The sequence below is a fragment of the Monodelphis domestica genome, chromosome 5 (genome assembly GCF_027887165.1).
Source record: "Monodelphis domestica isolate mMonDom1 chromosome 5, mMonDom1.pri, whole genome shotgun sequence".
Lineage (NCBI taxonomy): Eukaryota > Metazoa > Chordata > Mammalia > Didelphimorphia > Didelphidae > Monodelphis > Monodelphis domestica.
The window spans coordinates 45,543,502-45,554,029 of NC_077231.1; the positions used below are offsets into that span (position 1 = coordinate 45,543,502).

A 10,528-nucleotide genomic window follows, 5' to 3' on the forward strand; every position below is an offset into this window, starting at 1 on the left:
TTCTGGTGACAGAACCCAAGAAGGAAAGTCCAGTGGTTTGGAGCTGGAGCTCCCTAGAAGGTTGATGCTAAAGTTGGAGAACTTGACCCTGTAGTGGCAGCAGATGCTGCATGTGTAATCTTGGTGTAAGTCAGCTCTCTTCAGCATTTTGTCTCTAAGGCCCTGAATCATTCAAGCTTGGAGAGCTCAGTGTTGGAGAATGACCTAGACTTTTGAGAACTCTCCTCAGTGATTAAAGATCTGGCCACAAACATGATCCTAGGAAGCTGTCTCAGGAATGTGGTCTTTACCCAAGGGGACATTCAGTAGTACAAGAGGACCAAGACTGAGGAGAGTGCCAACAATCATGAAGAGGAGGCACACTCCTATCAAGGAATGACTAGAGACATGGAAGGGATGGTTTTAGTGATCACAGAGAAGACTACAGTGAAGGACAAGAGATACAGAGGGTTACTTTCTCCCTAAAGTTATAAGGCAGGTAAAATACCAACACCATTAAAGAAGAAACCAGGAGGCAGAGAATGATCATGTTGATAGTGTACAACAAGTCAGGAGCCAGATGTAGAGAGAATAAGTGATGCCAGTTGTGCTTGATAGCATGTTTGTTTCCATGGATACTGCTAATAGCCCATTCACCACTTTCCCAGTAGTCCCTGAGGTTCATAGAGGAGCCAATTGGAACCAATTCAATTTTGGCTTTCTAGTACCAGGAACTAAAAGCTTATGGTGTAATTTTGGTAGTCAAATGGGTATAGAATCATGTCTGTTTTTTCATGAACTCTTAAAGATGGAAGGAGAGATCCAGATGGCATCTTCTGTGTCCTTCACCTGGGCTTTGGTCTTGTGAACCTGGAAATGCCCCATTGCATTCTTATATAACACTATGTAGGGGCTTCCATATTTTTTAGAAGGCACAGGCATAAATTCACCTCACCATAGTCAGCAGAATTCCACTTTTGCTTGTAATTGGTCCATAGATGTTTGAGCCAGAAGTTGATCTCCATAATCTACTTGACTTCATCTGCTTTCACCAGGTAAGACATGGTCACTTCAAGCTGGATGATGAGCAGGTCAGACACGTTGGCTACAGGCCAGGTGATTGCCTTATTATAGTCTTCAAACAATTGCTTGAACAGTCAATTCTCTGCTTCAGGGGCCTGGCCCTTGTGAGCAGGAAGGCCAAGTCTTCCAGGAAGCAGCTATGTCCACAGCCCCATCAAGTTGGTACTCTCTGGCCTCACAGTGCAGCATATACAGCACCTCAAGGGTGGAAGAGAAATGAGGTGAAAGAAACAAGAAATGGGACTGGAAGAAGAAAAGGAAGACAAAAATCAAGGGAGAGGAACAAGGGAGAGAAGAGTTAAAAAGGAAAGAGGAATGGGGAGAGAAAGGCATGAAAGAAATTAAAGGGAGAGGAGAGAGGAAGAAAGGAAGGGAGAAAGAAACCAAGTTTTTCACCTATACATCTGTCCACTGGGGAATCTGGATAATATCTATCACTTGTCAAAGAAGGTAGGTGTGGTAAATGAATTGTAATGTTTTCATGTGCTTCTCATTCACCTTCTTGGTCTAGCCTCCATCAGTTTTTAAAACTGATTAAAATTAAAAATTAAAAAAATGTAAAATGGAGGAATTCATTAGTAGTATAAATTTATATAAATCCAATATTGAGAGCAATTGGCTATCTAACAGATAGTCTAGGGCATCTTGAATTTCTGACTTGGTGTGCTTGGTCTACTTTGGTTCTCTTATAGATATTTTGGTGGTCTACCTAGATACATATATTTCCATTCTTCTTCCATACCACCACTCTAGGTGATATCTATGGGTATACTGAACTCTATGGTAATTCTATTAACCAACAGATCTTTGAGAAAATCTTTGAATTCATTATAAATGACTCTTCCAGAATTCCTATAGAGGTTAGTGATCTGGATCTTGTGGACTTCTCCTTAGGCACATTCTATGTCCCACTTCTATAGTTAAGACTATATCTGTCCTTTTGCTGAGCATCTCCCTCATCCATGTCTTCTATTGTTTCTGAGGAGTCAATAAAGTCAAATTTCTTAGAATCTACTTTGGAAATTAAAGTGCCAATGCAGCCTCATTATGTTCACCATCATGGCCTGACCTTGTCCTCCTAAGCATTCCTCTGCAGAGGCTGTGAAGACGATCAGAAAACAAAGGTTTGGGGTCCCCACTTATTGTTTGCCATGCTCTGCTAGTATCCTGAACAGAATGGAATTGGTCCCAATGAGAACTGAAACTTCATGGAAGAATGGTGGGCTTGGCCACAGAAGATCCAGGTTGTCCATTTCCCTGTTGACCCAGCATCTTATTAAATTTCGAGGTCACCTTGATATGTCTCAGATATTAATAAGTCCCCTAAGCTCAGATCCTTCTGGCATCTATAAATCTCTCGTGATATAAATTTGTGTTGCACAAAGATAGCAAGATAATCTATATCGTTAGTCTTCACAATCACTCTTTTATCCAAGCAAGACCCAAGAGTAAAGGTAGAAAAGATAAAGAACTGTTGCTTGACAATGTTTGGTGCAAGCAGGAATCAGGGCAGAGTCCTTCCCTGACCTCATCTCCTTTTCACAAATCTGGTCCTCTAGTCTTGAACCTTCATTTCTCCAAAACCACATCCTCCTCATGAATACATCTGCCCTGGTTATGACCATCTCTCTGCAGTTGGAATAGAAAATAGTTCTGCCTTCCTGGTGGTGGTGGTGGTGGTGTATGTATCAGGTGGTTGTGATTTCTTTCTCTTGCCGGATTACATTTCCTGGTGGAACAGTTTTATCCATTGATCTGGTTCTCACCGATTTTCTGTGGTTTGCTGACTTACTCTGCACCAGCAGTATGGTTTCCCTCCTTAGTTTCCATATGCCATGTATGAAGAAAAGTAATTGGGAAAAAATATGTGGGAGACTGGCTGTCTTCTTGGGTCTTTTCTATTTGTTTAAATGCTTTAATGTGATATTTCTTTATGATATATAGGGATGGCCTTAAGTCAACCCCTTAGTTCTTTAGCTACTCAGATCATTCTGATCAGTTCTGCTTTTTCAGAGGGTACTCGTCCTCTTTCTGCTGTAACAAGTGTGCTCTAGGCTCCATCAGAGCTAGGTCACCACACCTTACCCTCTGCGCCCTAGAGACACTGCTAGAGTATAGGATGGACCTTTAATGATATTAGCTTAAGCTCAGATTCTGGGTATGCTCTGTCAGTGCCATTCTATCTATAAGGCCAAAGCTATAAAAAAGAATTGAGATAGTTTAAGCATTCTCAAGCTATATTTCCAAAGTCTCTTTTCTTTAGATCCCCCAGGAATTCATATATGGTATTTCCATTATTTTCTTTCAAATAATTCATCTTCTTTCTATCAGATGCCTGCAAGCCCTGTTAGAAGCTCCATTGGCCATCCAACATGGACCTGGATTTGTGATCTTCCTCAGGAACACAAATGTCCATTCTTGAGGAGGTTACTATTTGGCCATATTATCGCTGCCCCCAATGACATCTAGTCTGGTACTTGAACACAAATCAGGCTTCTCGGTTGATGCCTATATTGTCTAGCCATGATCTGACCAAAAAAATAAAAAAGACCCTCTGCCATGTTGGGACACAGTTTCAGGCCTCTCTCTAGAGGTAAATTGTACCTTTTTGGCACAGTGGACCTAGTTTTGATCTTCTCCCTTTCCACTCCAAATACTGCTTTCAACTTCCTTGCTGTGAAGCCTACTTTACTCATTAATATCTCTGTTTTCTTGAACAACTTTCTCCTTAAAATGAAGTGTATGGATCCATTCCCATGAGTTGTCTTCCTTTGCCATTATATCTGGTATTTATAAAACCTCCCATAAATCCAGTAGTGATTCACAGAATGTTGGTGGAATGGTTTCCCCCAGCCCTAATCTTGCTATATGTTACCTTGTAATTTTTAGGCTAACTTTTCTTTGTTATCATTTTAAGTTTATTTTTTAAATTTCCAAATTTAATGAAAATGCGATAAGATAAAAATTTCCACATACTCCCCCTCTGCTCACCCCAATTCCCTTTCCAAATTAAAAGAAAGAAAAAAAATTCTTATTTTGTTTTTCTTCAAGAGAAACATCTCCACATTGCCTACGTCCAAAATCATATGTCTCATTTCATACTTTCAGTTCACCACCATTCTTTTAGAGAGAGAAATCAATCTGTGTATCTATCTAAAGTCTAAGAAGGGATCCATAGGTCTAATGTCAAGGAGGATCCAATGACACAAAAAAAGTAAAGAACCCTTCCACTGGGACTAGGAACTCACCCACAGGGACTGAGCTCAACCCAGATTTCTCCAAGGCAAGAGGAAAGTGACATTGTCTTTTCAGGAAGAGGATGGAAAAACAAAAGGGAGATTTCTGACTCATCCAGCTGGCTTTATTCTAGCTGCTCTAAAATACTTTATCAGAAGATTTTGTACATTTAAATATTATTTTACCCTAATAGATTGTGAGCTCCTTCAATATAGACATTGCTTTATTTTTTGTTTTTGCCTCCCTGATACCTAGCACAGTTACTAGGACATTATAAGGATTTAATAAGTGTTCATTGCTATTACTTAAAAAGGATGTTGCAAATAAAGTGGATTTCCTGTACTACTAAACTAAGGATAGCTAAATTTAAAACCCTTGTATCTAACAGCAAACAGTAAGATCAAAACACAAGTAATATTCCTCAGTGTTAGCTTTCAATTCAAAAGAGACAAAATAAATTTGTCATGTCTTTATGGAATAAAAATAATCAATTAGCAAGTAATGGGAAGAATACTGAGCTAGGGTGCCCAACTCTATCACCAACCAGCTGTGTGATGCAAGCAAAGTATTTAAACTGTCATTCAGTTGCTTTCATCTAAAAAATAGAGTTGGACAAACCAGGAACCTTGAAACCTTATTTGATCCCTGTCCTCGTTGACCGCTATTGCTTTATGATTTTCTCTGCAAGTGAAAGGAATTTCCATTTGGGAAGGGAATGTCAAGACCTCCCCTTCATTATGAGTAAATCTTCTGCTATAGAACCCTGCTCAGTTATTTGTTCTATACATATATCTACACATATCTGCACATAATCAATATAATGATCAACTCATGTGGAAAAAATAATAGCTCCTGGAGAAGAAGGTTTAGGATCCCTGACTAGATGATTTCTAAGGTGATTTTCCAGCTCTACTGTTCTAGGAAAATGTCATTCACTGATTGGATCTATTTTATGGACGTTCTTTGGTATATCAGAGGCAGCAGGGCATAGTGGAGAGAGAACTGATCTTAAAGCCAGGCAGATGTGAGTTCAAGTTCCACTTCTGACAGACTCTGACCCTGTAACCTTGGCTAGGAGTTATCAATACCTTGAGACAATTCTGATTCAAAATCTCTGAGAAGATACCCAAATATATTGGTTAGGTCCAGTCCTCATCTTTGTATACCGTGAGGAAGGGATGTACAGAGAGTCTGACAACCCTCTAGGCAGCTTGTGAAAGGATTCCAGACCTACTGGGAGTAGATGGTGCTCTGTCTAGTTGCCCCCTCTTTCCTTCTCATCCTATTAGTTTGTAAACCCTCAGGTTTGAGAATCTCGAAATTTGAGGACTGTCTTTGTTGAATGATTTTTTATTTATATGTATATGTAATAATATATTATTATAAAATTATAGTTTATACTTATAGAATCACAGAGTTGGAATGGATTTTAGATATCAGTTAGTCTGTCTCAAACCTGAAAACAAAAATTCCCCCATATATGACATCAGGAATAGCCACGGTCCTGTAACCCCTGCAGCAGGAATTTTGATTAGTCAAACTTAAGGCCAGCAAAAGTGGAGAACCCAAGATGCCAAGCCACAAGAGGTAGGGCTGGGTTACCACTAAAGGTTACCTAAAGCATAAACAAAAAGCAAGCTACAAAAGACTAAGTCATGCCAACTCAGCTCTCTGTCTCTTGGCAAGATCCCCTTCTACAGAAGAAAGTGGTTGAGTTTTGTGATGTCAGGAGCTTTCAGGGAATTAATTCTTTGTTGAGTATATACTCAAGTAACCCTATTTCCATCTTCTTCCTGAAAGGAGTGGCATGTATACCATAAATGACACATGTCCATTAGAGATGATTTGAATTGGTCTCTCCCTTATCACATCTAACCCTTAGCTTGGAGAAAGGAGGTTCAGTGCTATGTTGGCAGACAGCAACTTTTGGAATTATAAGGCTTTAGAGCTGGAAAGGAACTTTAGGATTATCTAGTACACCTTCATTTTACAGATAAAGAAACTGAGTCCCAGAAAGATTGTGACTGTCCAAGGTTACTCAGGTAGTAAGTGACAGAACCAGGATTCCAGTCCAAGTACTCTAATTCCTGGGCCAGTTCCAAGTAACCAGTTGTATCAGGGCTAAATTGAATATTTTGTATCATGCATCACTCATCTATAAAGTTTTGGATTAAAAATGAATAGAGTTCCATTCTTCTTGATTTTCATTATCCTTTTCCCCTTTCGTTTTATTTAGATGATTTCCTATAGTTGAATTTAGTGTTTCTTTTTAGTTTTTTTTTTTAAGATTGACAATTGGCAGCAGATTTCCATCTCAGTTGTGTTGACTAAGGTCAAATTGTCTATCATATCATATTATTGATCATGATTCTGATTATAATAAATAAAAATAAAGTCATTGGATTAAAAGAAGCAAGAGAAGGAGAGAGAAGAGAGTAGGGGTCAGCTGTTTGTAGTGACCAGTGTTCCATGTTTAGAACAGTGTTTCCTAAATTTTGCAACTCTGACAAATTTGCAAATCAATGAGTTTTGCCATTGACAGGTCTGGAAAGGACAACTTCCAAGTCCAGTGGCATGTGTGGGAATTATGTAGTTGATAAAAGTGGGAAGGAAGGATTAGAATAATGACTAGAGAACTGGCCTCAAAGTCAAGAAGACCTAGGTTCAAGTGCTGTGTCTGATGCATAGTAGTTGTGTGACCCATGGTAAGTAACCTCTGTTCCCCAGATGGTTTTCTGAGCCTAGAAGTTGCAGAGAAGTTGCTGATGTGCATCAATACAAGTTTCCTCATTGGAGATTTCCATACCAATGAAACCACAGTTTCAGTTTAAAGAGGGGGGAGGTGGAGAAGGATTGATGCTTCTAAAAGAATGGACTTGACTCTGAAAATGATGAGAGAAGATGCACTTCCACTGAACCTGGGATCAGATAGCTCACTTGCCACAGAAAGTTCAAATTGGTCATTCTGTTGGACTGCTAGTGAGGAAATGAAACAGAAGTACAAGACCACCGACTCTCCTCTTTCTACTTATTGAAGGATCCAATGCTGGAGGGAGAACTTGATTCACCATGACACACTAGTAATGTATTTATAAAGCAACTATATTCCTAGTATTCTTAGTTGGGGAATACTATCCTGTAAAAGACAATTGAGAGACTTCAGAGAAGAGATAACATGGTGGTAGAGGTCAATATTTTGAAAACATGAAGACTATGACAATGAAAGACCATGAGCCATACTCCATCAGGAATGGATACAGCAAACTCATTTTATCATGGTGGAACAGAGATAATGGAAGACTTAAGAGCCAAGAACTGGATAGGAGGAACTATTGTAGTGACTTAAAGGAATTGGGCTATTTTTATCTTGCTAAATCAGAAGCAATCACTGTGTGTGAGTTTGTGTGTGTGTGTGTGTGTGTGTGTGTGTGTGTGTGTGTGAACTCTTGGGGAAGGGAGGGAGAGAAGAGGGAAAAAATGGGGAGGGGGAAAGGAAGAGAAAGAAAGGGTGAGATATACAACCTTGATTTTGTATTTGATGAGTTCAGAGGCATCTCTACACTGTCCTATTAGAGATGACACAGAATTCTTAGACAGAATAGAGAAAATAATTCAAGAATGACGCCACACAGCAAAAAGTATTTTTAAAAAAAGGTAGTCAAAACCAGGATATAAAGTTGGTGAATGGGATAAAAAAGAGATCTAGACGAGAAAAGGAATAAATGAAGCATTTGTGTCGTACTTTGCTTACAACAATCCTGTAAAATGGATAGTGCTAGTATTATTTTACTTGTTTTAAATAAGAGGAAACTGAGTTTCAGTAAGGTTAGAAAAGGGCAGTTGTATATAAGGGCAGAGGCAGATACAAACTTAGACCTAAATTCCAAATCCATCACTGTTTATGGTACCACCCTACTCAAGAAGAAATTCTGAACTACTAGGGCTATACAGCAAATACAAATAAAGCTCTTTCCAAAATAAGTAAATTGGAAAATTCTAGGGAAAGAGCGCCCTAGAATGATATAAGACTCCATAGGTACCAGTAGATCACCACTGTGCATTTTGGTGATGGGTAAGTCTGATTCCTTGCTGAAGATTTGTGTCTAATCAAGAGATAGGTTATTCTTTTAATGAAGAGAGACTCTTGCTGAGAATTTATGAAACTTGACCACTACCACCATCTTGTGGAAGGAAAGTATATCATCAGAAGAAAAGGGCTCTGGGAACTATCAATTCCTGGATTAGGAAATGAATGGAACTGGATTCCATGCATTATTTTCAGTTTTTCCCTCTTAGAAACTGGAATTTTGGAGGAGAAAATATCTACTAAGTAAATGAACATATCCCTGAAGAAATGTATTTTTTTTTTAAAACCCTTTCCTTCTGTCTTAGAATCAATACCAGTATCTGTGCCAAGGCAGAAGAACAGGTTAAGTGACTTGCCCAGGGTCACACAGCTAGGAAGTATCTGAAACCAGATTTGAACCCAGAATCTCCTGTCTCCAGGCTTGACTATCCACTATCCACTGAGTCACCTAGATATGCCTATAAAAATAGTTTTGAAGAATGAGTTTAAGGTTCATAGATCATGTCTTGATTAATAACAGAGTCTATCTAATGAGGACTGTGAAGAATTCATTTGACTGCATACTTACCAGTATGATTGAGTGACTTGTGAGTTGAAACTAGATGGGGAGGGAGAGAGGAGCCCTGACAAAACTATAAATCTGGATAAAAAGTTGGAACAGTAAGTGTGACAAAAAAAGATAACTAGCTTAGAGAGGTTCCCAGGAATTTTGAGAAAATAATTGGAAAGAGAGTTGAGAACAAGACTTATGGTCTCATAGAGCTAGCTATACACCAATGCTTAATTATGGACAACTAAATGAATTTGAGAATTTAATGTTAGAAGGTAGATATGAACTCATAATACCACTGAAAGTTGTTTGGGTGGGATTCATTACTAGAATATAGCAATATCTGAGTTTACTTTTATTATTTAATCCTCACAACAACCCTGTGAAGTAGGTGCTATGATTATTCCCATTTTTACTGTTGAGAAAATAGACATTTAAAGAGGTCAAGCGATTTGACCAGTGTCCTTCCAGATTCCAGGATCAACACTATCCACTATACTTAGCTGCCTCCCATCTGTTTAATTACATGATTTCCTCATCAGGGAACTAGAGAATAGTAGCTAGCACTTATGTAGTTCTTTTCAAAGATTTTTACACACCTGCCATAGAAATCACACAATGACTCTGGGAGGAAACTGCTACAATTTCCTCTATTTAACAAAAGAGGAAACTAAGGCTTAAAGTTATTGCCTAGGGTTACCCACCTTTGAAATGGCTGAAGCTATATTTAAAAGTCGGTTCTTCTTGAGTTCACTCTGCCTACTATTCTATGCTATTGTTTACAGTTAGTTGGATTCCTAGTTGGTTGCACAATCCAAAAAGAGATAATTAGCAAATTTATATAAACTGGAAGGAAGTTTCTAGTATTTCAGCACAGAGTTTTGTCTGTTGCCCTATTCTAGCTAATATTTCTATCAATAATTTAATGAAGACACAAAGTGGAAGATGACCAGTTCTGGTGTTTGTCCTTCATTTTCTAAAGAAGACCAATGGCATCACTATGTGAGAGTCACAGTATGGTCTGTTTGGCTGTGACTGATCAGACCAATATGAGTTTGGAAGGCTCTACTCTACTACTGATCAGGCATAGATGGTCCACTAGAATTGAGAGTGGAAGTGGCTCTAGATTCACACAGCTCACATTTCTTTTGTGCTTTTACAATTCACTTGTGTTCATGGAGTATGGTGCCATCTTTAATGTGGACCTGCTATGCTGGGTGGTTCTGTACCAGTGGCTCCTGTGTTTCACAGTCAATTCTAAAGTTCTTGAGAATGTCTTCATACCACTTCTTCTGACCACCATTTGAGTGCTTTCCATGTTCTAGTTCTCTGTGAAATAGACTTTTTTTGGTAAGCATGTTTTGGGCATCCAAACTACATGGGAAGCCTATTAGAGTTGTGTTTTTTTACAATAGAGTTTGAATATTTGGCAGTTTAGCTCTATAAGGGACCTAGTACCCAGGACTTTCTCTTGCTGGGTAATCTTCAGGATCTTCCTGATTTAATTCAAGTTCAGTTTTTCTAGCAGGTTTGGTAAGCTTACAACATAGTCAGTGAGACAGCTCTGTAGACCTTCAGTTTGGTAGGCAGCC

The 10,528-nt window shown here is 38.8% G+C and overlaps 1 pseudogene; it reads right to left on the reverse strand.

The window, feature by feature from the left end:
- Window positions 1–301: 301 nt before the first annotated feature.
- Window positions 302–10,294, reverse strand: LOC100619465 (neuronal acetylcholine receptor subunit alpha-3-like; annotated as a pseudogene).
- Window positions 10,295–10,528: the final 234 nt, after the last annotated feature.